The sequence below is a fragment of the Salvia splendens genome, chromosome 21, assembly GCF_004379255.2.
Source record: "Salvia splendens isolate huo1 chromosome 21, SspV2, whole genome shotgun sequence".
In the NCBI taxonomy this organism is placed as follows: domain Eukaryota; kingdom Viridiplantae; phylum Streptophyta; class Magnoliopsida; order Lamiales; family Lamiaceae; genus Salvia; species Salvia splendens.
In genome coordinates this window covers 13,355,332-13,375,882 of record NC_056052.1, presented here as the reverse complement: position 1 = coordinate 13,375,882, position 20,551 = coordinate 13,355,332, and positions in this window count along the sequence as shown.

The window sequence follows — 20,551 nt, the reverse complement described above, 5'->3', positions numbered from 1 at the left end:
AATCTAACTCCCTAACATATCTAGCCAAACAGGAAGATAAATTTGTAAACTGAAAAATTAATGGAAACTTACCTAAGCCGAGAAGTCCACGGCTGTCCGACGAAATTGACTGTGACAATGCAGCCGATATGGCTGGAGACCGAAGTGAGACCCCGACGGCAGCGACTGCTCGGTGGATTCTCGAGTGCCTCCAACCGCTCGGCGGCACCTGATATCCGACAGATGGACTGACGGCATGACAGCCTTGAGACGCGGTGGCTTATGTGCGCGACGTCGGCGATTCCAGACCGAGGAGAGTGCAACTGGAACGGAGGGAGCGACTCCGAAGCGATGGAGGCCGCTGTCTGCAATTGAATCTGCGGCTGTTTTCAATTCTGTTTCACTGTTCACTCCGATTTCTCTGTTCATGCGATTACTGGTCACGTGATTACTGTTCACGCGGTTTTGTTCCTTTGATTCAAGCTCTGATTTGGTGCTGGTTTTTTTCTATTTTTTCTGGTGTTGGCGGTTTGGGGGTGGGCTTGTGATCGCGAGGTATGGAGGATCAGCAGGTGGGGGATTCGATGGTGGGGGTGGTGTCTGGGGAAATTGAGGGACAAGTTATTTCGCCTGAGGTCAAGCGGTCGGAGAGGATGGAGAAAGGAAATCCGGCACCTAGCGGTGTCGTGAAGTCGATTGAGGTCAGGAGATCGGAGAGAAAGAAGCTGCCCCGGGTTATCTTGACTCGCGGTCGCACCGATTGTCCAAGACCGAAATCGCCTTTGATGAGAATGGCGGAGATGAGGAGAAGGGGCTTGAAGGGTAAGGCGCTGCGACATTCAGGAGCGAAGGGTTTCAATGATTCTGATATGGTTTTGTTTTCTGGAATATGGTTTTGTTTTCTGGAAAAAAGAAGGTAGGGGGGAGGAAGTTGCAGGTGATGGATTCGATCTCTGAAGGTAAGGAGGGGTTGATTGAGGGTGCGATGATCTCTGACAGGGCGGTTGAAAGTGATGGGGCAGTTCGGGAGTATGATAAGGATGCTGAGGTTTATGTGGATCTTCATCCCTTGAACACTCAGTTGCGGGGAATGGAAGAGGATCCAATTGCTTTGAGGGAACTGATCCCAGCTGGAACCTCTGCAGACCTGGCGCTAGACCTAATATCATCTCAACCTTTTTAGGATATGGTCTTTGTTGGGGAGCAGGTGGTCCTGGAGATTCCTGATAAGGAATGTCTGATATTGGAAACGAGCCGGGGGAAGGCAGAGGAAAGTTTGTTGAAGGCGAGGGGCCGCGCTCAGGAAGGAGATGTGGAAGAAGATTTCCCTGTCCTGAACAGAGACAATCTTAGGGCTTCGAGGGGGAAGGGAAGGAACAGGGGTGGTGAAGGAGAAGAGATGGAAAGGGAGGTGGAACAAATGGCCAAAGATAAAAATAAGTTAGGGGGGTATGTCAGGCCTAATAGTTTGAATGGATGAAAAAACTATAAAGCATCCTTGTCTGGAGGAGGGCATTTTAATGGGAATAACCCGGTGTGTTTTGAGTCTGAGAAAATTCAGAAGATGGGGGTGACAAGTGAGAGTTGCGGGCTTCCTTCAATCCATTTTTCAAGTGCGGAAACCTTGTTTTTGGCCGAGAAGCTGGGCTTTGCTATAGTGGGGAAGTTTTCTCATTCCATCCCCTCTTCTCTTCATGTGCAAAGGGCATTAATGGGGATGAAATTTAAAGGGGAGTTTTCATGGAAATATATAAATGCTAAGCATGTGTTAATTCAGTTTGCTTTACTTGGCGATTATGCTAAGCTCCTGAGTGGGCCGAATGGGATGCCGGTATGGTTTGTGGATCGTCATCCTATGAGAGTCTTCAAGTGGTCTCCGGATTTTGATCCGTTTTTTGAATCTCCTATTATGGTGGTATGGCGCAATCTGATTGGTCTACCTATTCATTTGTTTGATAAGGCAGTCTTGTTTTCGATTGGGAGACTCCTGGGCGAGCCTCTACAGGTGGACCATGCAACTGTTACCCGGTCTAGACTTTCCTTTGCTAGACTGTGTATTGAGATAGATATATCCAAAACTCCACCGCATGAAATAATGATCAATTTTCAAGGGAGGGAAATCAAGCAGACTGTGAAATGGGATCGTATCCCTCTGTATTGTCATGAATGTAAACACGTTGGTCATTCTAGTGATATTTGTTATGCAGATGGTAAGAGGGACAGACCTTTGAGAAGGGAATATAGGAATGTGGCTGATTTTGATGTGCATCAGAAAAGTGGAAAAGAGGGTGACGGTTTAGACAGGGACCCCCTGACTTGAAAGGGAGTCATGGGGTTGATGGTGAGTTAGATCCTAATGTGGAGAAAGGGGACGTCTCGGAGCTAGGGAGTTTGGAGGATCAGGATGGTGGGGAGTTTCAGCTTCAAGGTAAAAGGTGTGGTAGGTATGGAAGGGGCGAATGGGGTGCCAGAGGTGGGAGGGGGGGAAGGGCTGTAGGGGGAGGAGGTGTGGGAGGTAGGGCTGGTGTGGGAAGAGGGGGAGGAAGAGGGGGAGGAAGTGGGTTGGCGGCTGGTGTTTTCTGTGGCAACAATGGTGGTGAGCAGGGTAGGGTGGAGGTGGTGTCGGGATGTGGAGGGAGTTTAGCAGATGGTGGAGGGAGTAGTGTTGGGGAGGAAGGCTCTTTGTCAGATGGAGGGGGTCATAAGGTGAATTCTTTGAAGCCTTCTGAGAACAGGTTTTCGGTCCTGGGCTCTCTTTCTTTGGACCCTAGAGAGAGCGCGTTTGCCGCGTGGAAGCCTCAGCGCAAATTCTTGAAGATGTTACCAAATGGGGACTTTGATCCAGAGGCGTATGAAGATGAGAATGATTGGGAGAAGGAGGAAGAGGAGGACTTGGAGGAAGATTCCAAAATGCTTCAGGGTCAGATGGTAGAAAAAAGGGGGGCTTCCTTTGAGCTGACAAATGGGATGGAAGGAAAATGAGCGAAGAAGGGTAGATTGGTTGAGGGGGTGAATGCTGATGAGTTTCCCCATGTCATTTAACTTTTTGATTTGGAATGCCCGGGGTGTGGCTAACACAAACACTCAGACCTTCATAAAGAAAATGGTAAAAGATAATAGAATTTCTGTTCTTGCAATAATTGAGCCTCTGATCAAGCCTAAGCCTGATGTCTACAGTAGGCTTTTTGGGATGAAATTCAAAGGCGCTAATAAAAATGGACAAATTTGGGTCTTCGTGAAGGAGGACATTGAGCTGGATGGTTGGGATGATTCGGACCATGTCCTTCATGGCCGATATGTCTCTCCGTCCCTACCGGTTCCCATTTTCATGTCGGTAGTTTATGGTAAATGTTCTAGAGAGGGGAAGGTGGAAATATGGGATAAGCTCCGAGAGCTGGCTTCGAAGTTGGATGGTTCGCCATGGTTAGTGGGAGGCGATTTTAATATTTTTGTGTCGGAATAGGAGAGACAAGGAAGTGTGAGGAGGCAAGGTAGGAAGGCTAGGGAAATGTCGGACTTCGCAGAAACTATTAGTGACTGCCAACTGTTAGATGTGGGAGCGGATGGGCCAAAATTTACTTGGGCAAGAGGGAACACCTTTGAGAGACTTGATAGAGTGCTTCTGAGTGAAGGTTGGGCAAATGTCTTTGAGTCTACAAGAGTCACTAACTTCTGAGGTTTCTCTCAGATCATTTCCCTCTTCTGATTAATTGCCGATTACCTAGACATCGGATCAAGCCATCCTTTAGGTTCCAAAACATGTGCGTGCGTCACCCCTTGTTCCTTAAGGAGGTGGAAAGATGTTGGAGGGAGGAAACGAGCACCAGTGGCATGGTTAATGTTCAACTCAAGCTAGCCGTCTAAAGAAGAGCTTAAGAATCTGGAATCGTGTAGTTTTTGGCAACATTTTTGAGAGATTAAGCAAGGCTGAAGCTGAGGCTAAGGAAACTTCAGAAAAATTTGAGCAGAACCCCACTCCAGCCCTTCGTGTGGAGATGAACAAAGATATAGCTGAGTTTCTTGCAAGGTTAAAAATGGAAGAAGATTTTTGGAGGCAAAAAGCGGCCATTAAATGGGTGGCCGAAGGAGAAAGAAATACTAGATATTTTCAAGGCTGGGTGAAGCAGAAAAGGGTCAAGGCGAGAATCCACATGATAGAGGAGGGAGAGAGAGTACTGACAGATGATGCGGATATTAGAAACTCGGCAGAAAAGTTTTTCAAAGAATTGTTAACAGAGGATGTAGGGTTGCTGGGAGAACCTGATCTGGAGATTATCCCTTCCCTGACTCCTCACGTGAACATGAACCGATTGGAAGAGGGGGCTTCGGCTGAGGAGATAAGGCAAATTGTGTTTAGCATCAATGCAGAAAGTGCAGCAGGGCCGGATGGGTACTCTGCTATGTTCTTCCAAAGTTGTTGGGAGATAGTTGGGACAGATGTGATTGCTGCAGTCCATGATTTCCTTGCAGGCTCACAGATTCCTAGAGGTATTGCGGCAACTTTAATTGTCCTTATCCCTAAGAAGAAGAATCCTACAAAATGGGCAGAGTTCAGGCCTATTAGTTTGTGTAATGTAATGAATAAGATCATATCCAAATTGCTTGCTTCAAGATTGGCTCCCCTGCTCCCGATGCTTTCCGTTCCAAACCAAAGTGGATTCATCAAAGGGAGATTGATTAGTGATAATTTGCTTTTGGCCAAAGAACTATTTCATGAAATTTGGAAAGGAGTGACATCTCCAAATATGGTGCTAAAACTGGACATGGAGAAAGCTTATGACCGTGTTCAGTGGCCATTCCTGATTAAAATTCTAAGGAAGATGGGTTTCTCGGAGAGAGGGCTAGGTTTGATTGAGAATTGTATCTCTCCTTGTTGGTTCTCGGTTTTAATAAATGGGGGTGTGGCAGGCTACTTCAAGTCTTCACGGGGGCTCAGACAAGGAGACCCGATTTCCCCCTCTTTGTTCATCCTTGCAGCAGATTATTTGTCACGGCTGTTAGACCGCCTCATCCTTGGGCGTAAGGAGATGTTGTACCGCACGGCTAGGTATACGATGGGGATTTCGCATTTGGCTTATGCTGATGATATTATGATCTTCTCGCAGGCTAAGAGGTCCTCCTTAACCCAATTATTGGAATGCTTGAAGCACTACATGGAGGTATCGGGGCAGAGAGTCAATGTGGGTAAGAGCTGCTTCTTTCTGGATAAAAAACACCAGACCTGGGCTAGAGAAGTGAAGGAGGTCAGTGGGTTCCAGCAAGGGAGTCTTCCTTTTGTTTACTTGGAGTGCCAATCTTTAGGGGTCGGAAGAAGACAAGTCTTTTTTTGTTCATTAGAGACAAGATCTCGGCTAGAATTCATAGCTGGGGTCACAAGCATTTATCCTTTGGGGGTCGGTTAACCTTGATAAGAAGTGTCTTGGGGTCGCTTCCTATACATATATTTCAGGTGCTTGACCCTAAAAGGGGCGCTGAGACAGATAGAACAAGTAATGGCCCGGTTTCTGTGGGGATCTTGCAATACATCAAGGAAGACTCATTGGATTAAGTGGCAGAGAGTGTGTCTCCCTACGAATGAGGAGGGTTTAGGTTTTAGAAGATTGGCTGATCTGGTGGAGGCTTTCACCATTAAATTGTGGTGGCGGTTTAGGGAACAGGATTCGTTATGGGCATAGTATTTATATCAAAAGTACTGCTCAACCTCTTTTCCTTTGGTAACATATCGTTCTAACCGTTTTAGCCCAATTTGGAGAAGAATTTTTAAGGTCGGGGAACTCTGTAGGGAGCAGGTCAGATGGGTGGTGGGAAATGGGAATATAAGCTTCTGGTATGATGTGTGGGTGGTCAATACCCCTCTGGCAGACCTGTGCAATCACAGACGAGCCCTTTCTCCTCTAAAAGTTAATGAGCTGTGGATAGGGGACCAATGGAATGAGATGGAGCTGCAAAGGTTATCGATGGAGGAGGGTTTGCCAGATGGTATTGTAGAAAGGATCTTGCAGATACCTTTTGATGCGAGGAGTAGGGATAGGGGAAGGTGGAAGCTCACGGGAAATGGAGATTTCTCTTCATCCTCTGCTTGGGATTTGGTCAGGGCCAGAGCGGGAAAACGACGGATACATGAATTGATTTGGGGAAAAGGTATTGGTTTGTCAATATCCGTGTTCATCTGGCGCTTGTTGGCCAACAGGATCCCGGTGGACACAAAAATGCAATGGAGGGGAATTTCTCTGGCTTCAATGTGCAGATGTTGCAGTAAACCACAGATTGAGTCGAGATTGCACCTATTTGTGAACGGGGAGGCGGCGAAGAGAGTGTGGTTACATTTCTCGAGATGGTTCCCCCAGGCAAGTCCTTTTGGGGAGGTTGGTGAGAATATTGAGATACGTTTTAGATGGTGGCAGAGACAGATGGGATGGAGAGCAGGCCAGCATCTCTGCACTATTATCCCGTGCCTGATATTTTGGTTTATCTGGTCAGAAAGAAATGAGAATGTCCGTCGAGATAAGGCGTTTGAAGTTGAGAAGTGCCGGTTCTGGGGATGCTAATGAAGGATGTGCGATGATGGTTTGGGGGCTGGTGCTGGACAGGAGTTTTTTTGCTGATTCAGACATAGGATCATATGATTGAATCAGAGGGCTTCTTGCTTCGGTTTTGATAGTTTTACAGTTTTCCTATGCTTTGTTGAATGTAGTTTGTTGCCTTTGTGTGACTGTCCACTTTTGGGATAGTTGGTGTATATTCTTTTCGTTTGATGATATATATGGGATGAGGGACCTACTCAACCCTCCACCGTGAAGGTGTTCGATAAAAAAAAAAAGCATACCATTTCAATCCAATTGGCCTATAAACATTCATTGTACGATCTCTATTACGGAATTGCATCAAGATAAGAACATTTTGATCGATATAACATCATAGTTATATAATGTTGGTCGCGTGACAGTTCTGCATATATTTTTTTTTTGCAAACATCAATATATTAAACACACAATTGTGGATTCTCTGCTTGCTCTTTTTTGGCGAATTGGGCTAGGGTTCGCCCTGCGTTACCTGGTCCAGGGAGAAATGGAGGATCTACTGGTGGGGGGGTTGCCGGGATCTAGGGTTTTTTTCTCGGAAAGTGATGAACGAGGAGGGATGTCCCTGGGCACGAAAGGGGGAGCCGAAGCTCTGGAGGTCCGAAGCTCTGACAGAAAGAAGTCACTTCACCGGGATAAAACGTTTGAGGCGGAGAATGTGATCAAGAGAGTTAACTCTCAGCTAAGAAATATGGTTTTAGCAAAGCTTATAGGTCTGGACCAGTGGAGAGATTGCTGTCCAAGGCTGGATGTCATGAATGATGAAGGGATTAAAGCTCGAACGAGGAAAGTGGGTAGAGTGGCTGAAATTATGGCTTTACTCCTGGGTGTGACATTGGCTAAACAGTATGGGAACCAGATATAGATTGAGCTGGATGCGGAGATAGTTGTTCAATGGCTAGGATCGGGGATGCTGGGCTCGGCTGAGGTTTGCACAAGTCTGGCTAAAATCAGACGGGAACTAGGAGGAGTCAGGTGGAGGATTTCGCAAATTTTTAGGGAAGGCAATAAAGCGGCTGACTTTCTGGCAGAGATGGGCAATCAGGCAAATACGAGGAATTTTTACACAGGATGTGAAGCGCCAGCTAGAGTAAAGGCGTTATGCAGATTGGATCAACTCGGACACCCTAATTTTAGGTTCTGATTGCAAGACAATCCACTTTTGGATGGTCTTTGTTAAAACTCTTCGTTTTTCTGATGATATATAGGGGATGAGGGTCCTACTTAACCCTCCACCGTGAAAGGTGTTCGATAAAAAAAAAGCATACCATTTCAATCCAATTGGCCTATAAACATTCATTGTACGATCTCTATTACGGAATTGCATCAAGATAAGAACATTTTGATCGATATAACATCATAGTTATATAATGTTGGTCGCGTGACAGTTCTGCATATATTTTTTTTTTTTGCAAACATCAATATATTAAACACACAATTGTGGATTCTCTGCTTGCTCTTTTTTGGCGAATTAGGCTAGGGTTCGCCCTGCGTTACCTGGTCTAGGGAGAAATGGAGGATCTACTGGCGGGGGGGTTACCGGGATCTAGGGTCCTTTTCTCGGAAAGTGATGAACGAGGAGGGATGTCCCTGGGCGTGAAAGGGGAAGCCGAAGCTCTGGAGGTCCGAAGCTATGACAGAAAGAAGTCGCTTCGATCCACGGAGGCTCGAGGTCGGTTAGCTAAATCAAGGCCGAAATCGCCGTTGTTGAGGATGGCGGAAATGAGATGAGGGGGCCTGCGGGGAAGGGCTTTGATAAGGCTAATTTCGTGCATTGGTTAAGGGGTTAAATTTACACGTTTGCGGGGTCTAATACATGTTTTAAGCCAGGTATGTAGAAGGTTTTCGCCAGATCCAGGAAAAGAGAAGGACATTTGCATGGTCCAAGGAACTGGCGGATAAGTGAGCAATTTGAAGAAAAATTACAAGACGGAGGAAATCATGATGCTGAAGGGTAGAATGGAGATTTCTACGAAGTCTTCTAGAAGTTTATGTCCGCACCTAATAAGGGAGAAAGCATGCAATCTGGAGGGACCTTCTCGGTGGAGGCTTCATTAACAGATCGTAGCTCATAGCTCACTCACTTCTGCACACTTGGGTATTCATGAGGGAATCGTAGGGTAGTTCTGGGTTATAGTTTGCTAGACAGTAGTTGGGTAACACCGTCCTCAAGGAGGGCGAAGATACAATTTAAACGCTTTCATTTTTAGTTTCCTGTCGTGGATCTCGCCGAGCTTCGCCGTTCGAAGTTCGGCCCTATTTGTGGTTGAATTGCTTTTGGTTATTAAATTTCTGTTTTCCGTAATTTCTCTGCTTATGTCGATTTTGATTATGGATGTTTATTATTCTGAGTTTGTTGTGATTGCTGAGTTTGATGTTTGAACTTCGTATTGGTTGCTGAGTTTGGGTGAAATCGTTGGAATCTGGTGTTGATCGGAGTAGATCTTGTTGAATCGGGAGCTATGGAGCTGATTTTGGTTGTTGTTGGGTTCGGAATGCTTGGATCCGGAGTGGATTGAGCATCCGACGTTGGATCTGAAACAGAGTGATCGAGATTTATGCCTAGCTTTCGTGTTTTCGTGTTTTCATTTCATTCAGTCTAGTATATGTAGATCTGTTTTATTTCCGGTTATTTGCAAGTTTCCAATGCCCGAATTTCTATATTCTGTTTGAATCTAGATATGTGCTATGTTTTCTTCATGTTCGAGTTTGATTCAGCTCCTAAGATACATGTCGTTGTTAGTTAAATGCTTTGTTAGTTAGTTGCAGCTTTAATTTCGTACGTTTCTGTTTCTGGAATATGGTCCCCTCTATTTTCCCGCTTTCTGTTTAGTGATATTAGGAAGTCGTTTGCTCGGTCTAGTAAGCTAGTTAGTTATTTTGTTACCACAAGGTTGTTCGATGTCAGCATGATGTTTACAGTTTCCTAGGTCTAGAGGTTAATTTCGTGCCTAGGTCTACTGATAGTTAAACCTCAACCCAAATTTACATGGCAGCAGCCGTTTTCTAATCCAAAGTTCCTCAGATGCTCTCCTACGTATCCATCTTCGTGGGATCGACCCCTACTTCTCTATACTAGTCTATAGTATAACGGGTTGAGGGATCTTTGAACGCTAGAAGTGTGTGTCCAACAACTGAGCCTTCTATATTCTCTTGAGTTCCTAGACCAAGTGATCTAGTGGATTCATTGGATTTAGTGGCTCGACCTAGAACAATAGAACACGAACACATGTCTATCAGCACACTCGCGCGCTTCAAATGGCGCTTTTACCGGGGATGGATGGCGTAATTTGTGATTATGTTTAGATGATTTTTGGCGTACATAGTTTTGATTTTTCTTTCTTTTCCTTTATTTTCAGTTTATGAGCAGAGGCTCACGGTTTGGGCATAGTAACTCGTCTGGGTGGAAGAACGATCAGTTTATTTGGCAGGTCAAGGACACAGCATCTACGGTCACCACCAGATCAGGATTATCTACGGGAGATCCGTTTTCGTTTGGTTCGGAAAGTGAAGAGGATTGGAACTCGTCAGGAAGGGAGGATCCTAAATAGTCTTCAGAAACAAGTACAGTGGAGGAAGAAATATGGGACATGGCAAACATAGTCGATCCAGATCCGGAAATTGGTTCGCTCACTGCCCATCTAGATGGAGAGCCAGCTCAAGCCATAGTGATGAATCCGCGACAGAGGTCCATTGAGATCAAGACGAACGTGCTCCGTATCCTACCCACATTCTCTAGACGTAGGAATGAGTGCCCGTACGAGTTCTTGAACGAATTCAACAAATTGTATAGCATTCAGAAGAGGCCAAATGATGCAACAGAGGAGGACTATCGCCTGCGTGCTGTTCCTTTTGCCTTGAAGGGGGAAGCCAACACGTGGTTATTAAGGTTACCCCCAGATTCATCCGCACATGGAGGGATTTCAAACTTGAGTTCCTTGATTACTTTTTCCCTTCCAACAAAACAAATGGTCCGAAGAAAGAAATAGTGGAGTGCAAGCAGGACTACGACGAGTCGTTGTGTCAATATTGGTCGAGGTTCAAAGGGTTGTTTTATGCGTGCCCAAATCACAGGATAATAGAGGCAGAGACCTATTATCTATTCTATGAAGGAGCAAACCCTGAGTCAAAGGATTTAATGAACTCCTCGAGCGGGAGAAATTTTACAAGGAAGAAGGGATGCGAAGCAAGAGAAATCCTGGGAAATTGATAGATGCCAAGAAGGCATACGATAACCCAAGGAATTTTGTGAAGAGATGATCAGTTAATGCGATGAGGGAGCAAGAAGATGAGAAGGTAGAGGCAAGGATTGACAGGCTTGAGAAATCACTATTGAACGCAATCGAGAAGACCAAACTACCAACCTCACAAGCGAAGGAAAAACCTCCGGGTCTAGGAGATAGTCAACTTCAGCAATATTATGGACCTCAGGAAGGAGAGTGCCAGGCCCAAGCTAATGCGATGGGGAGTTGGAATCTGGGGAGACAAAGAGACGCACCCTGGAGGAACCATCCCAATTTTAGATGGTCGGGCAACAAACAGAGCCAGTCAGCACCACAACAGAGTATCCAGTTTGCACCTCAGCCTGAGAGACAGGGTAACTGGTCTGGAAGAAGTCAAGAGGGGCAGGGCAACTGGAATAATCGGAACCAGGGAGATCATCCGAATTGGGGGAACAAGAACCAAAACCTTCAAGGGAACTCTTATGTACCACCGCACCAAAGGAATTTCCAAACCAACTACCAAGGGCCAGGAAATCAGTACAACAATAGTTCAGGAGGGCAAGGAAACCTTCGCAAGAATCAAGCGAGTGGTTCGAATCCAAGTGCAGGCCCAGGGGCCCAGTCAGCCAAATTCAAAAACACCAAAGAATCTGGATGAAATGGTGCATGACCTCGTCAGTTCTCAACAGCATATGCAGAACAACTTGCAATCGAACAATGACGTAGTCTACAAGCTTCAGGATGCTCAGCAGGAGCAAAAGGTGGCAATGGATATGATGGAAAAGCAACTGTCTCAGATAGCAACTTCCTTAAGCGAGATGCGAGGGAATGAAGGCAAGATTCCCGCCTCAGTAAGGATGCCTGGTAGAGCTAACATCAGTCTAATTACTTTAAGATCCGGGAAGGGGTATGAAGGTCCAGAGATGAGGACGAATGAGGAGACAAGCCCCGCAGGAAGCAAGGAATGAAAGGGTACAACCTCTAGACCCGGGCACTTAAAGGGAAGCAGTTCCGGGAGAAAAGATGACCTTCAGGAAGGAGATTTGGGGAGGCCATTACCAAGTAAGGAATAACCATTTTCCTAGACCCAGAGCCGGAAATGGAAAATGAAGTAGTGAGGAAGGAGTCAGACAGACCTGCAGCTAGAGGATCTACAAGTGTAGAGAAACAAGTGAAACCGTTTCCACACCGAGGAGAAGTTAAGAGGAAGAAGTGTGTGAAGAAAAGTGAACTAAGCTACAAGCTGTTGGCGAGGTCTCCAACCGAGAGGATCCCTCCAGCGTGCATGCTTCACTCTTTTATAGACGCGGACATAACCTTCTAGAGTCTTCGTATAAATCTCTATTCTACCCTTCAACTCCGAGGCTTCCTCCGTCGAGCAATTTTCCGCATAATGTCCACTCTTTCGCCTTCTTCCTAGGTCCACGCAACTGTCTCCCTTCTTTGCTGGCCCTGGCAAAAATCTTCACACACCTGGCTTAAAACAGGTGTTAGACCCAGAAATTTCACGAATTAAAGCCCTAGACCTATGCATGAAATTAGCCTTATCAAACTGCTCACACTTAAACCATGCTTGTCCTCAAGTATGAAAGTCAAGAAAATGAAATAAGGCGAATTTCAATGCACGGTTCCCAAGAACGATCCTACAAACAAGATTTAACAAAAACAAAAACCTAGACCTAGAAAACTAACAGACTCAGAAAAGAAAATAACACACAAAGAACACAAAGCACAACACATAAACATGCACTAGCTTCAACTTTTAGGCGACTGTCCCCACAAGCTTAAGTCTTCTCCGATCGTCTACAGTCTCCAAATCCTCCTTCTTCCTTCGTCAACCCAAACGGTTCATCAGTTTGTCAAGAAACCTATGGATTTCCTAGCGGTTAGGTTCGCTCGATCACTCATTCCTCACCAGGGATGTTAGGACCAAAAACGCTCCAAGGTTAAAGTTACACCACTGATGCATTGGGTTATGAGAGTTTCCCCTTTTTATTATCTCCCCTCTTTTCTGGGTAAGGCAAATATTTCCTAGGTCAGGCAATTTTTACTTCCTGCCCTTAGATAATTAAGCTCCTTTTTTCTCTTCTTTTATTTTCCCCCTGGACTTTGTCCAGCTTATACCTCCTTTTTTTTTTCTTTCCTGGACTTCGTCCAACTTATACCTCCTTTTCCTGGACTTCGTCCAGCTTATACCACCAGTTCTGGACTTTGTCCAGCTTATTCCTTCATAACCCATTTTTTCTCCTTTATACTCTACTCCCTAAGCATCAAGTGGCTGCCCATTTTTTACAAGTTAGCTCAAAGTGTTTAGGCTTATAACTCACTTTATAGTAAGGCTGCACAACTAGGTTATCTAAGGTATCCTCTATCGTCCTCACTTCATCCAAACCGCTTTTAGTTTATTAAGGAAGAGGGCATCAAAGTTGACGTGTATCCTATCTTCAATCGCTCTCACTAAGGGAATATTTATGCCTTATTGTATCCACTAGCTCATGCAACACGTAACACACAGACAAGACCTAAAAAAAACTATAAGACTTATAGTCACAGACTGCAACTATTCCCTCCCCCTCCCACTTCACTCAAGCTTGTCCCCAAGCCATCCTAGTGAAGGGGGGTAAATAGGGAAGTACAAACATGTAAAACAGAAAACCAAACAAATAAACAACGTGCCAAAATAAACAAACTTCTCACACTTAGATCGTACACCGGGCTAAGTGGGAGAAAGCACAACAACCAAAACCAAACATGCAAAACAGCTCAACCCCTTCTCACACTTAGACCAGAAATTGGGCTAAGTGTGGAAAGTAGCAACACATATGTACAGAGCAAGCATGCTGGCACAGAACATTAAAACAAACAAAAAGTAGAAACAGAAAGCAATAAAAGACGAAAAGTAAAAGTTACTTGGGTTGGGGGAAATTAATTTGGGGTCTGGCCCCCTCAGGAGCCAGACTTGGGTGGCACAGCCTGTTGGGTCACTTTAGCTTTCTTTCTTGCCGGTGATTCCGGCTTCTCTTTCCTCTCGTCAGTCTGTCTGGGTACGGTCTTCTTCAAGGTCATGGGTCTAGTAGAGGACGAAGTGATTAAAGGCTTGGTGACTTGTGGCTGCTTCCGGATAGATAGATCTCCTGGACTTGGCGCCCTGGGTCCGCCACTAGGTCCAGGAAGTAATATTGGTGCGTCCGGGAATTTCTCGCGCAACCACTTCATCATTGTCGTTATTAACGCGACACCCTCCGTCATCTTCTCAGTGCATCGGGACGACATTGCCACCAGATCAGAAACGCGCCCCTTGAGGGCCACCATTTCCTCCCTAACCGTCTGAACCTCCGATCTCATTTCTACCATTCCCATTCGTACTCCGGCAACTTTCCTTACTCTCTCAGCTTCACCACTGTCTTTTCCTTTACCCCGCAGGGCCACAATCCCTTCCATCACTTTGAATCTCGGATCTCATCCAACTGACTTCCTTTCTCATTGCATCCACCTCCACAACTGGCTTCCTGGCATCACCTGCATCAGCAACGTCCTTCACACCCGCCACCTCTTGTTCCTGTTTGATCTGGGCCTCCGATTTACCAACTTCGTAAAAACAGACATCCCTCTTGTGCATGATTAGCAGCCCCTTGTTGAAGAAGTACTCCATATTGAAAACCTCGGGGGGTAGACACATCTTCACCTCCTGGCAAGCCTTGTGGATCTTCATAATCACATTGCGCTGCAGATAAGCTCCCATAAGGTGGCATGTGTATAGATGCCGGGAGGGATTGGCAGTTACTTGGTGGCAGACTTGAGCTAACCAGTAGCCCAAATGAACACGTACACCCGTGGCCATGCACCAGGTAAAGTATAAGTCGGTGGTTGTCAAGGCGGTGTTGGCTGTGCCCATCAGGTTGTAGCTAATGAAGGTTTGGGCGAACCTCAGAACCCTGTCTTCGATGTGGTGAGCCTTCGAACAACTAGTTTTAAATTGACCCACCCTCGGATGAGTCAAGAACTCCCATGCGCTCTGCGCTTTGAAACCTGGCGTGAGTTTTGGTGGACCAACCATTCTCTCATTCCATAAACCTTCGTCATCTTCCGTACGCGTTAGCAGACCCATCCGTAGAGTCCACTCCCTGATACTCATCACATGCTCTTCATTGAAGAGCCTGAAGTTAATGGAATCGGCATCCAAGTCGGTGGTGGATTTAAACCGGAAAGTCGAGAAAAATTCCCGTGCCACGTCTATCGGAACCTTAAGGGTGCTATGCTTTAGCAACCAGTCAAAGCCGATTGCCTCTATATACCCCCGAAACTCGTCATTGCTTGAGATCCCCTTAAGCTCTGCTTAATCGTACATCTTTCCCGATTTGGCATGTTTCCCCACGGTACTCTTCTCCGCATATATCGCTGTACGTTTTGGGTCATCAAACTTCCCCATCGCATTCAGCAGTTCCTTAGTTATCCAGATTTCTGTCGGCTCAAAATTGAGCTCCACTCCTTGTTCTTCCTCGGAGTTACTGGACTCATTAGGGCTTTCTGACTCGGCATCGGACGATATTTTAGCATGTGGAGAGGGAGAATGGTCGGCGGACTTCCCTCTTGCTTTCTTGGTCGAGGAAGAAGCGATCTGCTTCCCCTTCCTCTTCCTCTCGACCGCGCGTCTGCGCTCCTCCTCGTCGCTCTCCCCATCGTCAGGTCTGGGAGAATCTGCCTGCTCAGGTGTTGCGGCCCCTCGACCCAGCATGTCCTCCTCCGTCTGCTGGACGGTTTCGTCTATCTCATCAAGCAGACTCCGACGAGCCTGCCTCCTTGCTTCCCTTGCGTTTACCTGTGAATCGGTCCCATCGGGGACATCAGTCAGATCCACCATTAGAGTCATCCCGTCGTCGACGGGTTCCTGTGCCTCGCCAGATGCGAGGTCGTCTTCCTTCCCAATCAATGGGGTTGCCCCCTCGATGTAAATAGGGGTCTCTACCCCACCCGGACTTCCCGTAACAAATTGGGCTTCGGTGTCCTCAACCACTTCTGGGGTTTCCCCAGCCGATTGTCTTTCAGAAGTTAGGGCTTCGCCGCCCGTTGGAACATCGCAACCAACAACAGGGGTTTCCCCCTCGACCAACTCCTCCAAAACAGGGGTTTCACCCTCTATAAACTCCTTCACAACAAGGGTTTCCCACTGTGTATGGCTATCAGTAACAGTAGAAAGACCCGCCCCCACAGATTCAGGCAGGGTGTCTCTCTCAACAAAATCCACGGCGGCAAACACAGGATTTACCTCCTCAGTGACAGAACCTAACCTAGGCTCACTTACGGCCAACAACTCCAACCCCGCGGTCAGATCTGCTTCTTCTTCGCGAGATTCTGCGGTGGTTGGTTCTTGAACAGTGACGGCTTCTTCTGGTACAGCGGTGGTGGGTTCTGCGACAGCCACCGGTTTGGGTGTTGAAACCCCTGAAGTTCCCGGTTGTGATACGGCAGATGTAGAAACGGCTGGTGCAGATTTCCCCATTACCGCCGCGAACATGGCAAATGCCTCCATCGCCTTTTCTGGTCCCCCAAATTTTTGTAGTATATCCGCCATAAACGCCGCCGCACTTGAATCGGCGGATCCTGAAGTGTTTCCGGTACTCGACTTGTTATCCATGAAGAATTCTGTAGAAAATCTTGACAAAAACTAGGACAGAAATTTCTTTGATTAGGGTTAGAGAAAGAAAACCAAGAGAGAAGTTTGGGGAATTCTGGATGTAGAGAGAGAGTGAATAAAGGAAAATGAAAAGAGAACACAGTTATTAACCGATAGGTATGGGAGAGGACGGTTTGCAGGCGGTTGCAGGCATGACGCTGGCGACTGTACGCCTTCCCATAAAGGTGTCCTTTGAAATTCGAACCGGTGCCAACTCCCTCCAAAACTTTACTTCTCAACTCCTCGCCCTAGCAAATTCCTTCTGCAAAACCGTACTTAGGAAAAAACATTAAACAAAAACTTGAAACGCCAGACTCCTCGGTTTTAGGGTATGACAGTATCAAAAACATTCCTAAAGAGTCTGGTATTTCGAAAATATTTTTGGAAGATTATTTTTTTTTTTGGGTTTTTCTAGATTTACGAAAAGCGATTAAATATTTACAAAATTTCTTACGAGTGTTCTCAAGATTCCCCGGGTCAGGGTATAAAAACTTTTCAGTCACTCGACCCAGGAAATTTTTAAGAACACTTCCTTCCTATACCCATTTGCGGATATCAAGAAGCGCGTGTAGCGGCACTTCGTCCACTACACACATCTCCGAGGCATCTCTAAACACCTTCAGACGATGACCATTGACAAGGAAAGGAGTAGAGTTTGAAGAACTTCCCTGGATTTCTACTGCTCCATTTGCACGCAGACTCACAACAGTGTATGGCCCAATCCATTTGGACTTTAATTTGCCGGGCATTAACTTGAGCCGGGACTGGAACAGGAGAACCTTCTGCCCAACTTGCAGTTCCTTGGTCCGGAGATTTTTATCATGCCACAATTTGGTCTTTTCCTTGTACCACATTGCTGACTCGTAAGATTCAAGTCGCAATTCTTCCAACTCTTGGAGTTGCAGTTTCCTCTCTCCCTCACAAGCTCGAGGACTCATATTAATCTCCTTGACCGCCCAGTACGCCCTGTCCTCAATTTCCACCGGTAGGTGACACATCTTGCCAAATACTAACCTGTAAGGAGACATTCCAATGGGCGTTTTATATGTTGTTCTATATGCCCATAATGCATCATCAATTCTCTTGCTCCAGTCTTTCCTCGATAGATTCACCATTTTTTCCAGGATCGCTTTGATTTCTCTATTTGATATTTCCGCTTGGCCGTTGGACTGAGGATGATATGGTGTGGAGAGGCGATGGTGAACTCCGTACTTTCTCATTAGAGCTTCAATAGTCCGGTTGCGGAAATGCGTCCCATTGTCAGATATTATAGCTCTGGGTACACCGTACCTGTTGAAAATGTTAGCTCTAAGGAACTTCGCTACCTCTTTAGCTTCACACGATGCGGTTGCTTTTGCCTCTATCCACTTCGAAACATAATCTACTGCCACAAGTATGTAGGTGTTTTCGTATGAAGATGGAAATGGACCCATGAAGTCCATTCCCCAGACATCGAAGATCTCACATACAATTATTGGAACTTGTGGCATTTCGTCCCTCCTGGAGATTCCCCCGGTCTGTTGACACCTCACACAGTTCTGACAGAATTCAAAAGCATCCTTATTCAACGTGGGCCAGTAAAACCCACTGTCCAACACCTTCCTTGCGGTCTTCCTAGGTCTAAAGTGACCTCCACACGCTAGGGCATGGCAATGGTTCAGCACATCCCTCTGTTCCCACTCTGGGATACACCTCCGGATAACTTGGTCGGCTCCCATTCGCCACAAATACGGGTCATCCCAGAAATAGTACTTGGCCTCACTCTTCAATTTCATCTTCTGGGCCCGGGAGATTTCTTGGGAACTGGGTATCTCTCCAGTGACTAAGTAATTTGCCAGGTCAGCGAACCATGGCTCAGTGTTTGTCTGACATTTCCCTTTCTCGGCATCCCTTGGACCTATTAATGCCATGAGCTTTTCCCAATTGATGGGTCTAGGGAGTTCTTCCAGATAATACAAAAGTTCCTCGGGGAATGCATCTGGAATTGCTTCCTCGGTCTCTCCTTGAAAGATACGACTTAGGTGGTCAGCCACCTTGTTCTCAGTTCCTTTCTTATCCTTAACTTCCCAATCGAATTCTTGTAAAAGTAATACCCAACGGATTAATCTTGGTTTAGACTCCTTCTTTGCCAGCAAGTACTTAATAGCTGCATGGTCCGTGAAAACGATCACCTTCGACCCCAGCAAATACGGGCGAAACTTCTCAAATGAGTATACCACCGCCAGCATTTTTTTTTCGGTGGTGTCATAATTCTTCTGAGCTTGATTCAGCGTTTTGGATGCATAAAAGATCACATAGCTTTTTCCATCAATTCTTTGACCTAGCACTGCTCCCACAGCATAGTCGCTTGCGTCACACATAATTTCAAAGGGTAGATTCCAGTTGGGCGCTCTAATAATGGGGGCAGATACTAGTCTATCTTTCAACAACTGAAAAGCCCTTTTGCACTCCTCATCGAACTCAAACTCCACATAGTTATGCAATAAGTGAGTGAGGGGTTGAGCAATCTTTGCGAAATCCTTTATAAACCTCCTATAAAATCCTGCATGCCCTAGGAATCCTCTCACCTCTTTCTGATTCGTCGGGTAAGGCAGTTTCGAGATGACATCAATTTTTGCTTGATCTACCTATATGCCTCTTTCCGATACCACATGCCCTAGGACAATTCCTTCAGGGACCATAAAGTGGCATTTCTCGAAATTCAAAACCAAATGCTTTTCCTGGCACCTCCTCAGCACTATATCCAAACTCGCCAAACACGAGTCAAATGAATTACCGTACACAGTGAAGTCGTCCATAAAAATCTCGATGCAATCCTATAGGAGATCCGAGAAAATACTCATCATACACCGCTGGAAAGTCCCTGGCGCATTGCAGAGACCAAACGGCATCCTCCTATAAGCGTACGTTCCAAAGGGACACGTGAAAGTTGTCTTCTCTTGATCCTCGAGATCCACATAGATTTGAAAATATCCACTATATCCATCCAGGAAGCAGAAATATTGCTTACCTGCCAGCCTCTCCAACATCTGATCAATGAAAGGTAGCGGGAAGTGATCCTTCTTAGTAGCCTCGTTCAGCTTCCGGTAGTCAATACACATCCTCCACCCAGTAACAAGTCGAGGGGGGACCAACTCATTTTTATCGTTCTTAACTACCTGTATTCCTGACTTCTTAGGTACCATATGTACGGGACTAACCCATTCACTGTCTGGTATGGAATATATGATTCCTAGGGATAGCAGCTTCAATACTTCCTTCAGCACTTCTTCCCTCATGTTCGGATTCAACTTGCGTTGCGGATCCCTACAGGCCTTTGCTCCTTCTTCTAAACGAATGTGATGCATACACATATCTGGACTGATTCCAACCAAGTCAGAGAGCGTCCACCCAATGGCTTTCTTGATTCAACTTGCGTTGCGGATCCCTACAGGCCTTTTTGGAAGATTATTTTTTTTTTGGGTTTTTCTAGATTTACGAAAAGTGATTAAATATTTACAAAATTTCTTACGAGTGTTCTCAAGATTCCCCGGGTCAGGGTATAAAAACTTTTCAGTCACTCGACCCAGGAAATTTTTAAGAACACTTCCTTCCTATACCCATTTGCGGATATCAAGAAGCGCGTGTAGCGGCACTTCGTCCACTACACACATCTCCGAGGCATCTCTAAACACCTTCAGACGATGACCATTGACAAGGAAAGAAGTAGAGTTTGAAGAACTTCCCTGGATTTCTACTGCTCCATTTGCACGCAGACTCACAACAGTGTATGGCCCAATCCATTTGGACTTTAATTTGCCGGGCATTAACTTGAGCCGGGACTGGAACAGGAGAACCTTCTGCCCAACTTGCAGTTCCTTGGTCCGGAGATTTTTATCATGCCACAATTTGGTCTTTTCCTTGTACCACATTGCTGACTCGTAAGATTCAAGTCGCAATTCTTCCAACTCTTGGAGTTGCAGTTTCCTCTCTCCCTCACAAGCTCGAGGACTCATATTAATCTCCTTGACCGCCCAGTACGCCCTGTGCTAAATTTCCACCGGTAGGTGACACATCTTGCCAAATACTAACCTGTAAGGAGACATTCCAATGGG